This window comes from Ambystoma mexicanum, chromosome 5p (assembly GCF_040938575.1).
Source record: "Ambystoma mexicanum isolate Mex_15411 chromosome 5p, UKY_AmexF1_1, whole genome shotgun sequence".
Taxonomy (NCBI): Eukaryota; Metazoa; Chordata; class Amphibia; order Caudata; family Ambystomatidae; genus Ambystoma; species Ambystoma mexicanum.
The window spans coordinates 1,153,718,313-1,153,739,770 of NC_090930.1; positions in this window are offsets into that span (position 1 = coordinate 1,153,718,313).

The window sequence follows — 21,458 nt, forward strand, 5'->3', positions numbered from 1 at the left end:
CTACTCCTGTAGGTTATGGGAGGCCTTCTCCAAGGCGATGGTTAGATGTTTGGTCGCTGCTATTAGCCATCTAGTTTGGGCTCCTGTAATAAGACGATTCCACCAAATGTTTTCGTCGACAACGTAAGAGGTTATAAACAGGGGGCAGAGGAAAGCTTTTCTTTCTTGGTCTACTGTCGGGCAAACCATCAAGAGGTGCCTGATTGATTCTGTAGATTGTGGATCTTTACAAAGTATACATGATTTTTCTTCGGACGCTGTACGAATTGCTAAGATTTCTAGGGTCGGTAGGAGGTTTAATCGAGCTTTCAGTAGGGTTTTCATTAGCCGTTTACAGGGGTATTTTGTGCAGTATCCAATTGGCTCTTTGAGTTTGTTGAAGACTGGTGGTAGGTGGGCTAGAAGTTTATTCGAGACTGCTTTCTCGTTGGTTTTTATCCAGTCGAGCCATTCCATTTTTGCTTTTATTCTTAATGGATTTGGGATTAGTTCTTCTTCAGAGCACGATATTTCTTGCAGTGTGAGCTTTTGAGTATTGGCCCAGTCGTTTTGAAATTTGTTGGTCCCTTTAGCGATTTCCACAGCAATCATGTGTTATATTTCTAGGCTCTCTGGGTTCTGGATTTTTCTGAAGAGTTGGATGGTACTCTGGGCCACCACTGCCTCTAGGGAGAGTAGACCTAGTTCACGTCTTATTGCTGCAACGGCCTAAAACTGCTCTCCAAATGAAGCCTTCCAATTTAGTCCATATAGTGGATGGGATTGCAGGGGTTGCGTCCATGCCATACATTAGTGATGGAATTACTTTAGACGTGTAGTACTGGATGGCTGGCAGTAGGCTATATTTGCTGTATTTTCTGTCGACTGCCCGCAGTTGAGCAGTTAGGTTTTTGGTCTTTGTCCAGAGGGTTTTCTGCATGCTCACACCTCTCTTCGAGCTGTCAATTTCAACTCCCAAGTATTTGAATGTTGACACGATTTCGATTTTGGACTGTTCAAGATACCATTTTAGGGTCTCTTTCTTTTTGTTCCCCTGCTTCTGGAGAATCAGTATTTTTGTTTTCGATTTATTGATCTCAAGATTATTCTCCTTTGTGTAGTGGGCTAGGTTGTCGAGTTGGCGTTGAAGGCCCACCTGTGTGTGATCCAAGATTATTAGGTCGTCAGCGTATAAAAGTCTGATGACCCTTGTATTTCCGATTTTTGGTGGAAATGATCTGATCGACTCTTGCGAGTCTTTGAAATCACCAAGGAAAGAGATGAAGAGTGCTGGAGCCAATGGACACCCTTGTTTAACTCCGCAATGAGATGGTATGTGGTTAGAGAGTAACCCTTAGTGGTTCAATCGAACTGACACACTGGTGTTGGAGTGAAGGGCAATAATCGGTTGGAGAATTTCGTTGGGGCAGTTCCACTTCTTCAGTTTGTTCCACAGTTTTTGCCTGTCAACTCTGTCGAAGGCCTGAGATAGATCCACAAAGGCAAGGAAGATTCGTGGAGCGTCTAGCAAAACTTTTTCTTTAAGAATGTTTAGGATCATTATGTTGTCACTGGTGCTTGCGTTCTTCTGGAATCCCGTTTGAAGTGGGTCCATGGCCGGCAAAGATCGTGCCCAGTTCTGGAAGTGGGACAACAGGTTTGTTCCAAAAACTTTGCCGATGACGTCCAGCTATGCTATGGGTCGATAGTTGGAGGGATCTTCTCTGATGCCTTTTTTGAAGATTGGGACAATGACTGCTCGAGTCCAAGAGGTGGGGATTATCTTGTGTTCTTTGCAGTCTTTGAATATCATGCTCAGGACGGTTGACCAGGTGTCAGGATGTTGCTTTAGGTCAGAGTTTGCTAGACCATCAGGACCAGGTGCTCGTGACAATTTCAGTTTAGAGATGACTTTTTTTATATCTTGTTTGTCTGAGAGGTCAACCCAAGTCGCATCGGTAAATCGTTTTGTTCTCTCAGTGGGGGGCGCAGGGGACTCTAACAGTTGCGAGAAGTGGGTGGTCCAGCTATCTTCAGAGACCAAGTTTATCATTTGAGAATTGGGGTGATGGTTTGTGTTGTTAACGAGTGTCCAAAATTCTCGAGTTTTTTTGTTTGTTAGGACCTTGATCATGTTTTCTGCATCTGATTGGTACAGGGCAGCTCTAGTGTTTCTTAGCCACTGCTTATAGAGTCTCAGCTCAGTGCAATAGGTTTCCCATAATGTAGTGGTGTTCCAGGTCACTGCTTCTTTTTTTAGTTTTCTTAAGTAACGTCGTCTGATCACCAGGTTCCGGTTGTATGTGTGATTATGGTTAGGTGCAGGCTTGTGAAGGCCTTTCCGAGGTTTTTTTGTAGGCGAGTAGCAGCGGAATGTAACTGGCCCTGAAGGTTAACTCATTTGCTTCAATGTCAGAGGTTAACATTTTGTATTCGTCTGGCAGGGTTTTGATGTCGTTTGTGGTCATGCGCAAGCGAGTTAGCTGAGAGTTTGTCTCGAACGAAGCTTTGTAAAATTGCTGGTCTCGACCTCGGATGTTGCCGGTAAGGTGTAGTAAGTTGTGATTGCTTGCTTCACTTCTGATTACTTCGAAAGAGTCTATGCTCGAGTAGACTTTTTCCGATACAAAGATGTAATCGAGAGTCGCAGATTTAACTTTTTATTAAATTCTCAATACAAACATAAAATCACCAAGTTAATTTTATACACCGCAGATAACAACAAAACATAGATACAAATACATGTAATTGTTTTGTGGGGTTTTGATGTGAGCCAATACTGTACTCATGCCCAGTACAAACACTTTCCCTGGGGTGTCTAACGAAGCCATTGTATAGATTTCAGTGTTCCGCACACAGTTATTATACATCAAGATCTGTTTCATAATGGTCTCCTTTCAACTGATAGTTCACAGTTCTACCTCTGCGGACACACTACAGCTCCACAGTGTCTGGTGTGGTGCTCATGCGCAAACCTCCAAACTATGGTTTACTACTGGCCTCCATATACAATGAAAATTCTCTAGCATGTCTACACACCTGTGTGTCGAATGATGGGTGTGTAGAAGAGGCAAGAGTGAAGAGACAGTTTAGAGTACTCCCGCATAGGTGTTGTTTTTTTATTGTGCTCCCGAACCACTGGGAAATAATGCCAGAGCTGGGCCCCATTTTATTTTTGTTGAGTCTATAGCAACCAGACAGTATGCCACAGTTGATGGCAAACCTTCCACATTCCCCACCCCAATGACCAGTGAGAGCTCATATCAATACTCTAAATGCGGACTCCTACAAAATTGCAACATAAGCAGATTCAGCATCATGCCGTACAACAATTAAGATGACGAAGAGAAGAAGCTGAAAGAAAGAGGGGAGGGAGATAATAGAAGGTTATTGGTGGCACAAGGGTAGGAAGAAGAAGGGATAGAGGGAATGCGAGGGAGGAAGGAGGTCCAGGGTCCACCATGTTCAATTAGGAACGTTGTCACCCTCCTATACCACAAACTGTAAGGCACAAAGAAGGGCACAGGACGGTACCACATATCATTCCATATTGGTCATTGGCTCTAAGGTAGTACCATGGAATCAGTAAGGCCTGGCCTCCAACTGTGACTGTTCCACACCAGTGTATTAAAAAGGGACGGAAAGAGCCAGTAGGTAATGGCAGCTCAGGGCCACCTCCCAGCGTGGATCCTGCAAATCAAAATTGGCCAGGGGATGGAAAGAAATTGAGTTGAAAGGGCCCAGGTATCTGTAAAGCAAGGTAAAGCAAGAGAAGGGCCCAGGTGATTTAGCTTCTCTGTGTTATTGGAGGTTGGCATTACACAAGAGATCCCACCACTCTGTGACAGGTGGCGTGTTCAGTGCATTACAGATGAATATAAGCAAACAATCACAAGCATTGGGTAAAAGAGGCTTCTCCCTTCGACCGAGGAAATCGGGAGATGTTTATGTAACAAACTGTGCCAGAACACACTCTGCAGGGAAATAGAAAATGGAGTCTCAAAAATTTAAATACATTTCAGGCCACATCCCAGACCAGAAGTGCCTTGTGTATGGGCACTGAAAGAAAACATTGATAAAAATTATCTGAGTTGTTAATTACAGGACCCACATAAACTGGAAAGTCTGGGTCCCCAATTGGACAACCTGATTGGAGTCACCAACGCCATGTGCAAGATAAACTACAAGGTCTGAGTGAGAGCAGCCAATTGGTAAAGAACCAAAGACCCCTCCCCACATCATCCCATTCTTCTTGTACAAAAGAACACCCACAATCTTCTTTCCATAGTATCTGCACTTTTTGAATTGATGAAAGTCTCCACCCAACTACTAATCAGGGGTGCCTCTGCATTGCCCAAATGCATATGGGGAGCCATCTATCCCCCTGGTAAAGTAAAGCTGGTACTCGGTTGAGGTCTTCTGGTGAATTGTTTTCTTTACAGCTGATGTGAGAGCAGTTGTCTCCTTTTAAGGAAATCCCCATCTTGTAGCCTAAAGCAGGCTTTTACGTGCTCAATTGATACATATTGCGACCGCTTCCCCAGCTGTTGGGTCCAGAGGACGCCATTCCCATTCCTGTTACACCATATGTAAATCTCTACCCTTGTAAAGTACCCTAGATTGAGGCCCATGTTCGAGGATTGCAGGGCTAGCTGGGAATGTTTAAGAACTTGATACCTGTTGAAACCCTGCCAGAATGAGATGAACGGAATGTCCCGCAGTGCAAAGAGCGTAGTTAGCTCCCGTTTCACGTTATAGCCATCTTGCAAAGTGGCTCTCCTCGATGTGGACCTTCCATAATAGTGTCTGCAAAAGTGTCATGGCCCTGCCAAATTTCACCAAGTCTAGAAAGTCCACCCCACCCATACCCCCACTGTGTTTCGGCTCATTGAGTTTCCCCCCAATGGAATCCTCATCCTTCCCCCCCTTTTCAAAGGAAATTGGAGGGCATCCTACTAAAGGGCTTGGTAAAAGGATGCCCGTCATGCATGCACATCATGATAAAAGAAGCCTTGCCAAAGGATATGGGACCACCAGGAGGACCATCATTTTAATCATTTCGAAGCACCCACGCCAAGATGGTTTCAGCTGGGACAGGAGGTGAGGAGACCCTTAACTTTCTCAGTGGTGCGTGAGATGTTGAGTGCTATAGTTTTGTTAATCAAGGGTCCAAACAGGATACCTAGGTACTTTAGTTTGGTAAGGGTCCACACTGCAACGACCCTCCAAAGTACCGTGTGAACACCACATTGCAAGGGGCATAGCTTCAATTTTTTCAACATTTAATTAATAACTCGAGACATACAAATAAGCTTTATCATGTGCATAAAGAGTGATAATGTAACCCGTGGGCCCACCAGGTCTGCATGTGCAGACACCTTGACAACCTGGTTGCCTATATTTTTGCCCTTAAAAATGGTCATCCCCCTGACAAGCTCAAGCAGAGGTTTGTGGGGCATAATGTAAAATAAGGGGGGAGCAACCCTAGCGGATCCCTTAGAGATTGAAATTCGGCAAGAAAAGGTTATAAACCAAGATGTTTGCCTTAGGGGACGCATACAATAGGACCACCAGTCCTATGAATTGCTTCTCCAAGTCATGCAAATTTAGGACCTCACAGAGAAAGCATCAATCCACTCCGTCTATGGACTTCCCTGTGTCCAATCCAAAGCAGCCCAGACCGCCTTTGAATGCTTGGACTATATCAGTATTAAGCATAGGATCCTACTTTTAGAACTGACTATCTTTTACAAAACCAGTCGGGTCCGCATCAATCAGACCTGAGTGGACCTTCTCTAACCTATATTCCAATACCTTGAAATAGATTTTAAAATGACTGTTAATTAGGGAAATTGAGTATAGTTTATGGCCAAGATAAGATCACGACTAGACTTAGGTAGGAGCGTGAGGATCACTATGCATTTCCCACCACTGCTCCCAGGCCCTAAAAGTGATTGATCAAAACACCCAGCTTCATAGTCACCATGTCAGACGAGATAGCAGTATAATGAGAAGAAGGCAAAATCCTTTGCAATATCCTAACTGGAAGTTGTCAGTTTCCCCACTTTTTCCTATTTCCACCATATCTTGTTTCTCCAACAGCCTTTTTATATAGTTTGCAAATAGTTTCAAGGCTTTATTTACACCCCCCTAGCACTTCAAGCTATTAGGCAGCAACACATTCTATGCCACTGAGAGGGAAAGCTTACTTAAATCCAGCCTCGCTCTAAGGAGTGTATTGCAATCCATTGTTATATGAAGTGGTGAACTTGTTTGCTAAATGTTTAATGTGGGCTAGCAATGCCTTCTCCTCCTTGGTAGATATTATTTTTTCCTTGCCCTAACATGGATGATATGATGTCTCAAAGCAGCATTAAAAGCATCCCACTTCTTGTAAATGCTGGTTTGCTGTGTGTCATTATTTTGAAAAACCTCTTCAGCAAACACTGTCAGGAATGCTGTAAAGTTGTCATATTTAAGAGGTCACAGTTAATCCTCAACTTGTTGGGAAATTGGCTTGATGGTAGGAGTATTGACCTGAATTGGTACTAAGCATGATTCAATATTAAAATAGGCAATCTCTTGGCTTCCAAAACAGAGGCCAGGAGCCGCTTGTTAAGAAATATGTAGTCCAGTCCCAGATCGGTGTTGAGAAGGTGAAATCAGATGAAGGATCTGCCATGCATCCTGCAGGCTGGCATCGTCCAACAAAACCTGGAAGGACTTTTCAGCCTTAATTTACTCTGGGACTCTTTTTTATTTCCAATCTAATGTTAAGTCAAAGATCTACATGAAGTCACACACCAGGAAGTGACAAATGAGCAAAGAGCTTGGACAAAAATCTCAGGGAAGGACAGCAGAAGGAAGTAAAAAAGAAGAGAGCTACCCAATATAGGGTGATAAGGCCTAACCATTAGCAGACCCACAGAAATAGGACAAGTGGTTATCAAGAAGATACAAAAAAACTGATATGGCAGGTCTTTGTCTCCCCTACAAGCTACTCTCATCCGAACATGAATACTACAGTAAACTGTGCAGTGGTAACACCAAATGTACAGAACATGAATGATGAATAGAAGCCTGAGCGTACATCCAATGCTCATATAGCAGCCACACATTGCAGACAAAGCAACACAATAAGATCGAAATGCTTAACATCATCCCACCTCCCTCATTCCCACAGACCCCTCTTGCCCACAAAAGGTTGATCTAACAGGCACCCATCAACCAGATGACTACGTGTATTTTACAAAAAGGAAGAAGACCATTTCTGTTGGGGCACTAATCTCCTCCTTTTGGTTCTCATACCAACTCTTTGCGGATGACACCCAAATCTTCTTCTCTTTTCCTGAACTCTCGTCTGATCTCTCTATCAAAATTTACAACTGTCTCTTTGCCATTCAATATTGCATGGCTTTGTACTCTTAGATGTTAAACTCTACCAAAACAGAGGCGATTTTCTTCCGTGCCAAAAGTTCTCTCTCATCTTCTCCTTTGCCTGTCCAGTTCTCACCTGACACTCTTCCCTACTCTTCTTCAGCTAGAAACCCTGGTGTCATCTATGACATTCTCACACGTTCTCTACTTTAATCTCCAAAACTGGAACAGCATCTTGCCTCAACCTATTAAATATTAGGAACATCAGGCACCTTCTTCATTTCAACACCACCAAGCATCTCTAAACCACTCTTGCCTTCTCTAAACTGGCTTAATATGGCAGCATCCTCTTTGGTCTCCCCAACTAAGCTTTCTCTTCTCTCGACAAGATCATTAACTTCGCCATCAAGACTCTCTTTGAACTCCCTCTATTCACACATTCTTCCTCGTACCATCATCAGGCTCGATGGCCGATGATACAAAGTAGGGCCAGATTTAAAATCTATCCACAGTAAGGCACCACTGAGTATATCCTCCCCTATCCAACTCTATAAGCATTCTCATAATCTCTGCTCTGCCTTCTCGACTACCCTTGTGGCTCCTCACCCTCTCTGTGCTTCCTCTCGCTTCAGCTACTTCTCTTTTCTTGCTCCACTTGGTGGCAATTCTCTTCGCCTGGACATCTGAGAAACAGTCCACACGGATTTGTTCATAACCAAACTAAAAGGCTACCTCCTTGGCTCAAGTTACCCTATTAACCTACCTCTCATCTGCCTTCTAGCTAACATTGTTCCCTTGCCTCTAACCTGCCTCTGTCCCTCACTTCCTCTGCCTCCACTCTAGCACTTCACCCATCATGGTCACATCCTGAGCACAGCTGGCCGTACCGCCTACATGCACTTAAAAATGTCCAATGTTTGTTGACCTTAATCTAGGTATGTCCACTTTTGTATTGTCCTTGGTGACTGTTGCGTTTACTCCCCTCCACAACCTGGTTAGAATGTCCCTGAAACTCACCCCATTGGAAGGAGCTCATCACTTCACTTCAACTCTGATTTCTTAGCCGGTCAAATAGCACAGCGAGTAGAGCACTTGCTTTGATATCCGCGGCAGCGCCAAACTCAGCCTTTCATCCTTCTGAGGTTGATAAATGAGCACCACACACCGTGGGTAATAATAAGCAGCGCTCAGATACCTGAGGGTTTGTAGCCCTATATAAATGCTAAATTATTATTATTATCTATTGTGCATTTTTTTGTGATCAAAAGACCATTGTTCCTCCTGTATATACATAAATAAATAAATATTCAATCCCGAAAAAGAATCCCCTGTTCATGGTCTTCTGCTTCTACTCAACAAGTGATCCCTGTGGGAAAGGAAGGCCGGGGCAGCGACGAACTAGACTCCAGTAAGAGGAACATGCAATTGCTCATCGTTGCCAGTGTGGAGCAGACTTTCCTGCAAATCAACATGAGACGCATACTAAAGAGGCCAGGGCCCAACAGAATCCCAGATCTGTGTTTGGTGGGGTGAAGCGCTTTAATTAAGAATCACTCTAGAAAATCCACCTCCCACTTAGTGGAGGGAATCAGATTAAGATGGGAAATCCCACCCACACCAAAGCCAAACACAGATCAGTTAATAGTAATGCAAGAATCAACTATTTTAATGTGTGGGGAAGGCATATGTATAATCAAGGGAGTGAAGCCTTACTGCGCCTTATCACCTCAAACTGCTCAGTTTAGTTTCCCAGTGCCCATATCCTCCTGTCTCAATAGATCAATAAACACCTTCAGATCACTCGCATGCCCATAGGACCTTGCTCTGCCCTTTACAGTGACTTTAAACACGCAAGGCCATAGTTCATGTTCAACTGTCTCAGCAGCATTCTGTAGGCAAGAACGTGCCGTGCAGTGCCCTGAGCTACATCCTGGCAGATGAACAAAAGGTGCCCATTCCATATGACTTGACCCGCATCTTTGCTGCTTTCAGGACCTCTCGCAGTTTAAGGTTATCCAGGAAAACCATTATTAGCCTTTTGGGCTTCTGAGAACAAGAGGCGGCTCAGGAAGCTGCCCCAGACAATGCACACTCTGAATATTGAGAGCTTTATCCATTTTCACCTGCAAGCGCTTAACCAAACTATGGGAGCATGTCATTTCATCATTCCCTTGTATTCCAGTGATCGCAGACCCAGCAACGAGAATGAGTGGATCAGCAACTGGTGGCCTCTCAACCTTCACATAAGTCTTAATCAAGTTTACAGGCTTCTTGGGGGCACGGAGCAGATTCACAAAGTGCTCTAGGATCTTGCAGAATTCAAACTGGCCCTCCTTTCGCCCTCCAGACTGCAGCGTCCTCTACACAAATAGTGACCCTCTACCAGAGTCTACCCCCCACACAATGCCGCGACCAGTGTTGCTGATGAAACACTTGTGTATAGGCGCGTTATAAATGCAATATCATATCATGCTGCACCTCTTTCACGTCCCATCCAAGAGTGGAGCGCAGCTGTGAGGCAACACAGAGGTGGACCATTCCTGTCATGAAACGGAAGATCCACCTAATGTCGGCGCCAGAGGCTGCACCCCTGGGGATGATATCTTTAGTTCCCCAGCTCCATCTGTTCCAGAGCAAAAATTGAATAGCCCAGCACCACATATGGGTTCGGAATTTAGGATTCCAATATTGAGCAGAAACCGCTGCACTTATTTAAAATCGAACATAGATGACGGAAGCAGCCGATTCAGGCAGCCATCTTGGTGCAGCAACAAAGCTCCTCCCCGCTTGGATTTTATGGCATTTGTCAACATTTATGTCTGCATTTAGCTACATTTCTTTTTTTGGTTCATTTTTTCTGTATTTATTGACATTTCATTGTTTTCACTCTGTTAAAAAATTATTTGCACGTATTAAATGTCCACATTTATTGAAATGGACAATGATTGGAGGCCTGTAACTGGACACTCATGCAGCTGGATTGTTGAACATCGAGTCAAGATCAATTTCACATCACAAACGACTGACATTTTTACACAGCTTTAAGTCGAAATCAATGCATTCTTAGGCTCGTTTTTGTGTTACTTTACACATGATTGACAGCCTTGCGAGATAGGCAAGAAACCTCAATTTCCGCCTTTTTCGATTTTTCCACGTAAATACGGAAAGCAACCAGGGGGATTTCTTTATATGTTTTTTTTTATAACATTATGTAAAAATATAAACAAGGAACCCTACGTTAAGAGGTAGCTTTTGACGGAAGCCGTTTTGCCCAGGGCTAAGTGCTTTGCACGCTCCCCTTTCTTCTGTGAGCCCCCCTGGACATCACTGAGCCCGACCTTTCAATTGCTAAATGGTTCTAAACTATCCCGCATCAAGGGGATTGAAGAGAGCATTGTTTCTTTCCGCATGACCATAGAGTCCTTGCACCTGAGGTGTTTTCTGGACGCTACTGCTTTATGCATGAGCATGAGCTACTCCTTTATGCATAACACTCATTGCAAACACGCTTGGCTTTAGTGCCCCCAATAAATTCTTCCTGCAGAAACTCTGCTCCCCCAGGGTCACTGCATTGTCACCTGCAGGCTCTGCGATGAAAGCGGCAGCCCCTTTCAACTTGCTGATTACGATTTAATCGCATATTCCTTTATTTTACCTTAACCGTTTTGTATAGAAGCTACCGTTTTTAGCCATCTGTAGAGCGAACAGATTTAAAAAGTAAAAAACGGGGACAGGGCAACCAACATAAAGGTATGACTAACTCTTGAAAGTGGCTGTCAAGGCACTACACTTCAGTAGCGTTTGGAGGAGAAGGGGGTTTAAGTGTTACTGTTCAAAGATACACAGATTTAAATTAATTTATTACTAACTAACACTATCTTAAGTTGTAAAATGCAACATTTCTTCTGTGCGAGATTGTGAATTCCTACGTGCAAGCTATGAAGACTTACTACCAAAAACCGGGACCACTGCAGTTTCGGGGGACAGTGCTGGCAAAACAGGAACGTCTGGTCACCCTAGCCATCTGGTACATGTACGGCTTGCCTGTATGGTTTCATACATGTTTTATATGTTGCAACATGTGTATGTATATGGTCTGCTCATTGCATCTGCAACGTCTGAGAGGTAGGTTTTACATGGGAAACCAACTGTACACTGCAAACGTGAGCAGGACTAGGTTGTGCTGAGTAATGCTAGCTACTGGGCGTATGAAACACATCTTCATTTGCAAAACCTTTAGTATTAATCTCGGGAGGATAGCTCAAGGGCAACATGTTCACCTTGGAAGCAAGATGACACCAAGCAACACAGGTTCGATCCCCAGGTTTGCGTATTAAGCGCGTTATAAATAACCTATCATATCATTAATAAACAATGAGGCCTTACTTATTTCAAACACAAATCGCTCAAGCCCCCTGTGCAACTCCTACTGCCTGATTCCCAAATATTTGCACCTGAAGAAATCAGGAGATTCCCGTGAGCAGTTCAGATTTTCACCTGCGCAGACCTGATTCACAAAGCTTAAAAGCGGAGGAATCTGGTGATGACCGGCGCCCGCGAAAAAGGGATTCACAAAGATGTGCTCAGAGCCTCTCAGAGATGCTCCAGGCAGCTTCATATCTGCTCCGCCTTTAGGATATGCGGATCAGGCATACGGCAAAGCTGGTGCGAATTTGAGATGCTTAGAGGCACCTCTTGATTTCTTCTTGGGGTATAATCTTGGTCCAGATCCATGTTTCTCCAGGCTAAATGTATCTATTTCAGAGAAAGAGAGAGTGAGAGACACAGGGTCTGACAGTAGCAAAGTAAGAAAGCGAAACTGGAGGAGTCAAGTCTGCACGGGCCAGTGGTAGGACGCAAGGTTGTGTGACCTCGTTAGCCCTATTTCAAGCATTGTTACACTTCTAATGCTTTCTTATGCCTTCCAAGTCTTTTTCATGCATCACTTTGCCATGTTTTGATTTGCTGTATGTGGCATCAAGATTGTCGGCACCACTCATAAATCGGCCCATTGGTATCTTTGACTGCTCCCCACACTAACATGGTCCAATATCTAGGTTTCAATACACATTAAGCCGCCCACACATGTCTTTTGAACACCTCTTCCAACAGATATCAAACATCAGGGCACTGCACCTCGTCCACCAACATCAAAACAGCCTCAGACAAAGCACTCTAGCACCACAGGCACACAATGCTTCCCTTGGGGCAGAAACCTCTCTCTCTGCTCTCAACACAGAACACCTAGAAACTGGCCTGCCCGCAGAGCTCAGGGTAGTTTAGATCTTCGCGCATCAACACAGCAGCAAGGCTTTCTCGCATTGTCCCTCTCTGCAGAGTAAAGGTGATTTTGCCATATTATACCCTTCAGTTTTGAATTCCGCCTGGTAAATGTTAAACATTGCATGCAAACAACCCAACAGCGTTTAAGTGCTATCTTTAGTGGTGAAGTATGCATTTACTTAACATGACCTCCTAAACTATGTAAAACAGTAATAGAAATACCCTTAACAAACAAAGAGAAGAAAATCAATGAATTCACTGAACTGATTATTTGTCCCATCATACTAATCTACTTTAAAAATAATTACCTTTAACTTAATGAAGATTGATAAGGGGTTAGGTCTAAGCGCACTTTTCAAGGTTCCAACCCTTGATACTCTGATCTGCCAGAGGGTCTGAAGACCATCAAAATGATACCCGAGTGTGCTATGCATCCTGGTAAATAATCTAGCAGTAATAATGTGGTGTGGGATTTCCCCCCTGCTACACCCACATGATGGTCTATAGTTTCTCAGACCTATTCCTACCAAATCCCATGTGCCTTAGGGGCCAGTCCAGTCCCCGGCCCAAGGCCTGTGACTGTAGTGGGACCAGAATCCCATATCTCGTTGGACTCATGTCTTACCACACCACTGGGGTCCAGTCAGTAGCTAAATCTCCCAGTCTGCCCACCCCCTCCCCAAACACCCAGGTGACTTAGACCCTGGCTTCTGAGTACCCCGAAATAGCTACAGTGCCCTCTGTTAGAATATAGGGAACAAACGAAGGACCGGTTATAGACATCAACAGTTTTATTTTTTTTGTACATTGTGATATTGTCCTTTTATTAATATTTATTTATTTATTATTATTTTTTTTTATAACAAGCTTAACCACAGTCGGGTTTCTAACCGTGGATCCTGGATTTGGACCTCTTTTGCTCTGCATGGTCTTGCTTCCAAGACCAGCATGTTGCCCCTATGCTATCCACATAAAAAAAACAGGTTATGCTTTGCAAGTGCGTGTTAATTTATGAACTATTGTGAGATTTCATAAATCATTCAATCTATTTTTGGGAGATAATTGGCTATTATATTGAATGAATAAATATAACTCTGAGTTGCCTGTGAGTAATGATTCTGACATCACCAACAGTGTGGAATAGCTCACTGCACTAAATACACAGCAGCACTGTGATTGAATGTTTAACATTGTTTACATGTATCCATTATCCCTGGAGGGACCGTTTCATTGATTGGCTGCATGATCTTTCCCCAGTCCCTGTCAGAGTCGGGGGATAGCCCTTGTGTATTAACAACCAGAGGTGGCAGACCATCCCAGTCGAGCATATGTCAAACTGACCGACAAAGCTGGCACTGCCACAAATCAAGGGTAACATTCAAAATAAACATTGCCTAATTGCAGGAAACACAATCTGGGAAAACCGCATCAGTGCAGTGGCAGCCAGCCCTTTTTACGAATGAGCGCCCAATTTCCCACTCCCTCCCCTGCATGACTCAGTCATCACCTGTACATTGTCAAACAGAAGGGAGAAAGTTCAGTTATGGTTATGGAAAGAAATTATAACATGTGACCTAAAATAGAACTCAAATCCTGAGGGCCACCGCCTGTGTGGCCCCTGTCTACAAAAATCCCCCCTGCACACACATTCATGTGCAGGTAAAATATCTCAGCGGGTTGAGTGCTCGCTGCTGAGATCAATGTGTAATCTGCAGTTCGCAGGTTCGATTCCTGGCAAAGCCAACTCAACCTTTCATCCTTCTGAGGTCGATAAATGAGTACCAACTTCAGTGGGGATGTTTAATGTATGTAAATATATTCCGTGTACAGCGCTTAGGTATACGCGTTATATAAATAACAACTCATTATCATTCCTACATGCTCTTTTTCTCCTGGGCGTGAAGGGTCGCTCAAATAGCCCTGGCATGACTGAAGATCAAGATTCCACAGTTCTGGAAATTCCAAAATCCATGGTTCTGCTGTAGGAACCAGCTCAGGAAATTCTTGCATCTTGCAATGAGACCAAAGGCATTTTTCAGCAACTCCTCCTTTACGTGTTTGGCTAAAAATGGGATAGTGTTATGTGTTCACACTGTAGAACCATCTTGTTCGTTACGTCCACTATCAACATCCTGTCAAAATAGTATACCACAGTTTACTAGAAAATTTGTTCCCAGAGTAGTGGGAAGAAATCCTCCGGTGCTCTATACATGCAGCCCCCAGGTGCATGGCACACACCATGTTACATTTAAACGTTGGCATTAGGGCCATGTACATAAGCAGCAAATATTCACCTGGCAGGTATCCCTTCATTGCCCCTAAAGGGCTGCATCGGGTCCCCTCTGCACCTCCCACAATCCAACAGCTAACCCTTCTATTCTGATCAGTCTTGGACCTAGCAGAACACATTATGCTGTTCTCCACATCAGCCATGTGCTGCAGACCTCCCCAAAAATCAGTCTTGGACCAGGAAAACGATCTCTGCTATCTAGCAAAAGGCACAAGGTAATATACTGTTTTGCACAAGGCTAGTGTGCCGATTTCTTTGTATCTAGTGGCCACCTAGTGCCAGGGACCCTAGGGTGCTGCATTGCCCATCCCTTCAGAGTCTGACTTAGTAGAAACTGTGAAGTCCATCCTGTGTTCCACAAAATGTAAAAATAAAAATGCTATACCCACTGTGCCAGGCCAGTGCCCACCAGATGGCCTTTTGCCGCTGGGCGGGCTTCCTGTCTTCTCCCAACCAGGAGACATATGCAGGAATTTAGTTCATTGGGAGCAATGAGCGCCATGCCTATCTGAAAAACACACAAACACATTCATAACATTTTTAATGGTATCAGGTAATATTGTCCCCATATATAATGTCGCCATACATATAGTCGCCCGGAAACCTATGATAATGTTGCGCAAATAAATGGCCGCCATTCTTGTATGGCGACATTTTTGCAGGAACCTTATCACATGGAACCATTTTAATGCCCTTTCTCTTTTTTCTGACGGTCAAGACTGCCCCAAATAGTTGTGGTACAACTAGAGATTAAGATTCCACAGTTCTGGGAATTCCATAATCCATTGTTATCCCTGCTTTTTACAATAAGACAAAGCACCCACAGCATTCTACGGCAGACCCTCTGCATATTTGGCTTAAAATAAGAATGTGTTATACAAACAAAACAACAGTAGGCATTTCCATAACTTTAGCATTAGCTTCACTACCAAGATATTTTTTAAAAAAAATGTTTACTGTGATTTTGTTTCAAAATCAAACCTTTCACAAAAATCGTTAATAAAAATAACAAAGAAGAAAAATGAAAATAGAACACCAGATACAGCAATTTACAGTAATAGAAACTCAAACAAACGAAACACTGAGGAAGTAGATTATTCCTGAAACCACAACCACCATTGGGAAAAGTTCTAAGCCCACTCCTCACTGTATAATGTCTCTTCTTCCACTCCCCACCATATTTCACCATATCCTCTCGGCCACTCTACAGCTCTCCACGGGCACGCAGCAACAGCTTATGGAGTTGTGCCGATCTACTGCCAGAACCTCATGCAGTTTGTGCATGACCCCCTATTGCATTTCTGATCAGATAATCGTTCAAACTGAACATGAAAAAACAACCATAATGTGTACCTAGCTTCCTATTTAAATTATGTGCCATAGCAAAGAGAGTGTTAAGTACTAAAGTATTTGCAGTCCCCACCAGGGCTCAAGTCGAGGGTACACGCGGGGGGACGGGGTCCACCAACTTTTTTCAGAGGGTGGACTCAGTCCCTCCAGCTTAAATGAGAAACATTGAATGTCCTCTTTGAATTTATGAATTAAAGCTGACCTCGGGATCAAACACATTTGTCAGGTTTGCAGGCCAGACACTTCACCACTGCACTATATAACCTGATGAAAAATACCGAACAACTAAAGGTGAAATGTCCCATTTCGGTACTGCAAGTCCCATGGAAAGCATTTGTATTGGTTCTTGGTTCTTGGAGTTTAAAACATGCACACCTTTTAACATTTTCAAACACTCTATTAGAAGAAAATATCCTCTCTTGGTTTTGTCTGTGTGTTGATTTTATGAAAGGCAAATGCCATTCGTCCTGTGCAATTTGGGTGGTTATGCAAAGCCAATTTAATGAAATGTGCATATTTCCCCTTGATATGCTAATTTCTGGTGACATCACGAACCCATTGCGTTGGTTGATGAGTACCCCCTCTTTAACTTTTAGGACTTGACCCCTAGTCCCCTTTCGAACGTCCGGGTGGGGGAAGATTTGTCTCTGGGCCTCACAGGGTTTTGGGAGGTGACAGCACAGCCTTGTCGATGATAGTCAGGAAAAAGGGGCTTTGCTGCGAGACAGCAGTGCAACCCTTCCCTGGAAGCGCTCTGTATTAGTTGGAAAAGACGGGACAGCTGGTGTGTTCGGCCGTAGGCGACAGTACAGACAGCCCATGCCCATCCCTGGAAATATCCCACAACAATGGCCCTGTGTGTCTGCACAGGGGAACGCTCACTCAAGTCGAGTACCGGGCCCTGGAGACGTGGGAGGGGTCAAATTGCACTGATACCCTATTGGATGTGAAACAGGGAGCAGGCTACCAGGCACAGCATGGATTGGACAAGTGTGCATTCTGACATCCTGACTGGCTGAGGAACTCTTAAAGTTCTCCACTGCTGAGTAAAACTTGGATTTGCCTTACTTTGCAGCCTTGTGTTTATACCAAAGCAACACCTCTCTCTAGTTTTAAAATACTGTTTAAGGTAAGGTACACAATACACTTTACGTCACAAATACTTTCTCATTCGGAATAATTTTGTTAGCCCTGTAATATTCCTGTGTGCAATATGTGTTGAACTATTACCATGCGGCTGTATAGATTGACAGGAGAATGTCCGCACTGGGCTACATTTTTATATTCACTTCTCCCTCTTAAACTATATATATAATTATGAAGCGTTATGATTGGATAGCTATCAATTATGGGACTATATTTTATTGAGGCATTCCAAATGACATCTGACAGATAACTAGAGAGGGAATCTTAAGTTGTTTATGTCACTGTGAACCCCTAGCAGGGGTGTAGTGGGAACCAAACTGGCCCTGGAAATGTTTTCTAAAGTGTCCCAATGCTATATTGTTCAAGAAAGACTAACTCTTCTACTTATGTTTTACTTCAAGTTGATGGGAGCGTGGAGGAGATGGAAGGAAAGGGTCAGTGTGGATCTGGAAAAGGGTTAGAGGAGAAGAAAAGCAGGGTCCACTTGGAAAAGCGGCTCATGGTGCAGAGGCCTACCAGGAAATCCCCAGAATTCCCTGTAAGCCAGTCTACCCCTAACCCTGAGGTGGGATAAATCCTGAAATTGAAAGCTATGATTGCTTTCCCCGCGGACCAGCATTGCAGGTGGTGAAGATGGAAGGGGTGATGTGGCTGGGACACTGGCCTCTCTCTGCTTCCCTCCGGACCTCAGGCTATGATATGATATTTTATTTGTATCGCGCTCATAATCAAGTGTTTCAGGAGGCCCAAGAGTGAAGACAAAATAACATATCCCTATGCCACAACATTACAGCATTCATTAATGATGAATTAGCAGGAGGATATGATATTTTTAAAAGGAAATAGCTGGTGGTGGTATTCTAATGGAACGGATGAGGTGGCCGGAATGGATGAGGTGGATGGAATGGATGACCACCATATTACACTACACCAACAAGCAACTAGAACACAGCGATACTATGACACATTCGGTATAGCTGTTCTCATACTAACACCCGCCGCATACTCCTCATCATGCTAATTAAACATCAGGTAAGCACAAGATTAGCTTAAGCGTCTCCTCAGGCCTAACAAAGCCACAAATCAGTCTGGGCGTCATCCCTCCAGAATTAACACATATACCTCACCTCCCAACCGCTACACCTACCGCTAAGAATCAGCTGTCATACAACTACTGCACCAGCTGCACACATATCCGGTGCACACACGCACCTTATGACTCTTTCTCTCTCTACCGACTTGAACTACGGCTCCCGAGGGCGTTCAACCTACCAGCGCTTTGAGATCATACCAATGATACATAAGGCGCTATATAAATGCCAAGTAACATAACATAACATATGCCACAAAAGTATAACGTGAGGGCACTGTGATGTGGTACCGTTTTAAATACGTTGCAAGTCCTCCTCCTTGTGTTGAAGGAGGGGGCAGCACAGCGTGTGAGGGGAAGGAAATGGTTAAAGGGGCAGAGTGGGAGTTTGGAATGAGGAGCGAGACTTAGCAGTGTGAGCAAAGGAATAAAGAAGAGTGAATTTGGTTACATTGGAGTTAACAAAAACATATACATAGTTAGTAATGTTAATAGATCAAGAAATAAGGTTCCATATAAGTATGTGAAATATTTAGAGAACGTGGCTTTTTTGAAAGAGTAGTTGAAAGAGTCCAGCCAAAGACAGAAGAAGGAGTGAAGGCTGGAGCTGCTAAGAAACAACGCATTCAATAAAGAAGACACACCAAAGATACCGCATTTTAGATGATTAATTCATAATATGGGTGATGAGTGATGTTGACAGCAGCTCCGGATCTCATTTGCGAAGATTCCGATTTGCAGAAGTTGACGAGTTGCGAGAACGTCGTGTGAGCGTTGCATTTGCAGCAGAGCTCAGGCCAAGGTCCGCCCTAAGGTACGGCCACATGCCGCAGATTTGGGGCCTGGCTTTGGGGCCTGGTGGATCAGTGCGTCAGACGACGGGGGTTGCCAAGCAACCTGCGGTCTTGGTCCTGCACAGAGCCCAGCGTGCACTAGGCAACCAGGATGATGCTGCACATTTGTGCTCTCTTTTGGGAGACACCATTGGATGCCCATCAGTGAGTGCAATCTCTGCTGGTGTGGATAGGTTAATTGCAACCTGGTTGTTAGGGGCTTGAAAGGAAGTCGGCCAAAAGAGGCAAGCTAGTGAAGGACAATGTAAATATTCCTGGACAGGAACAAAGGAGGACAAATTGGAAAATGAGATACAAAGGAAAAAAGTATCAAGGACAATGAACAAATTGCCTGCTGGGTGGTTGGAGATGGCTAAAATACCCGGATCATCTCTATTTTCACAAACAACAAGAGATCCTGCCATCAAGTGGCCAGACTGTAAAGAAGATTTTTTGATGTATCTTCTTGGTGTTTATGGGTCAAGTTTTGCAGCAGATAGAAAAGACTCCCTGCTATACCATTGTTTGGGGCACGTAGACCAGACTGTATACAGGAGACTGCCCGAGCCCACAGATGCGGAAAAGGAAGGGTTACATTTGTTTGAGATAAGAATCCTCAAACTTGACAAACACTTCATAGTTAAGGAGAATAAGATACTCACCAGATACGATTTTGGTAGCATAGAGCAAAGCCAAAAGTGAATACATAGAGGAGTTTGTGACAGCATTTTGTGCATTGGCAATCAAGTGGGGCTTCGAACACTGTAGGGAGGAGCACCTCAGAGACTAATTGATGATAAAGTGTAGCAACCACAAGATACAAGAAGCTCTCTGCAGAGAACAAAATATAAAATTTGGAAAGAAAAATGGAAGTAGCCAAGATAGTAGAGCACACAGATACGCGCATGAAGGGACTAGACAAACAGGAAAGGATCCGGTGGACAACCTGAATGTGATTGAGCGGATTGATAGGATAGGCTTGCAGAGGATAATCACAAGCCGATAGTTAAAATAAGAAGGGACCAAAGGCCTTGTGCAGAGTTGAGGTTTAACATAGGCAAGAGGTGGTATCGCTGGGGGGAGCGCCCAGCACTTGTCAAGCGACTAAGAGAGTTTTGCACTACAGTTTAGAGAGTGAGTCAGGAAGGGACACATGGCCATGTGTAGTAAACAATGGACTAGTTACGGGAACACAAGATCAGTTTAAGAGGTCACGTCGTCTCTAAGTATTATGAGAAGAAGAAGTGTGTGGTAAACACTATGAATGCCCGTGCAAATGATCCAATCCTCATGCAATGATTAACATGGATGCATTTGGAGTTAGGATGTTGATAGGCAGTGGAGCCAGCCAATTACGCACTGAAGAACATGGACACGTGGAGAAAATGCTAAATTACTGTACACTCCAGGAGACATCAGTCACTACTTATGCATATGGAGAAGTGCCCTTATAAATCATTGGAGTATTCCAAGAATCACTCAAATTTAAAGACCGAAAGGCAGTGGGGATGCACAAACCAATTTGGGCATAAAGCTAGATCTGGATCATCCGGAAACAAGCATTGTCTGTGAGTGCAGGAGATCCAACTGGAAGCGAAGTCTGGAAAAATGAAGACTGGTATCCATGTTTGAAAATAGAACTGGATGTTTTAAGGGTTTTATACACCAATTGTACACCATTTGTACGCCTTCAAAGCCTCTACTTAAGTACTGTAGGCCAGCTCGCAGCAGACAGCATTGGGTAGGTGGCGGTTCACGTGACCAGGCCCTGCCACTCAGCGTGCTCTGCCCACCTCTAGCTTCCACGCCTTCCAAGCCTCTACTCTGCTCCAGGCAAAGAGCATTGAGTAGACTGCTGGTCACATAACCTGCCACTCAGTTGCTCCACCACCTCCAGTTTACGCACCGTCCAAGCCTCTACTTAAGGACTGTAGGCCAGCTCCAGACAGAGAGCATTGAGTAGGCTGCTGGTCACTTGCACAGGCCCTGCCACTCAGATGCTCCGCCCACCTCCAGTTTTCACATCTTCCAAAACTCTACTTACAGACTGTAGGCCAGCTCCAGGCAGACAGCATTGAGTAGGTTGCTGGCCACGTGACCAGGCCCTGCC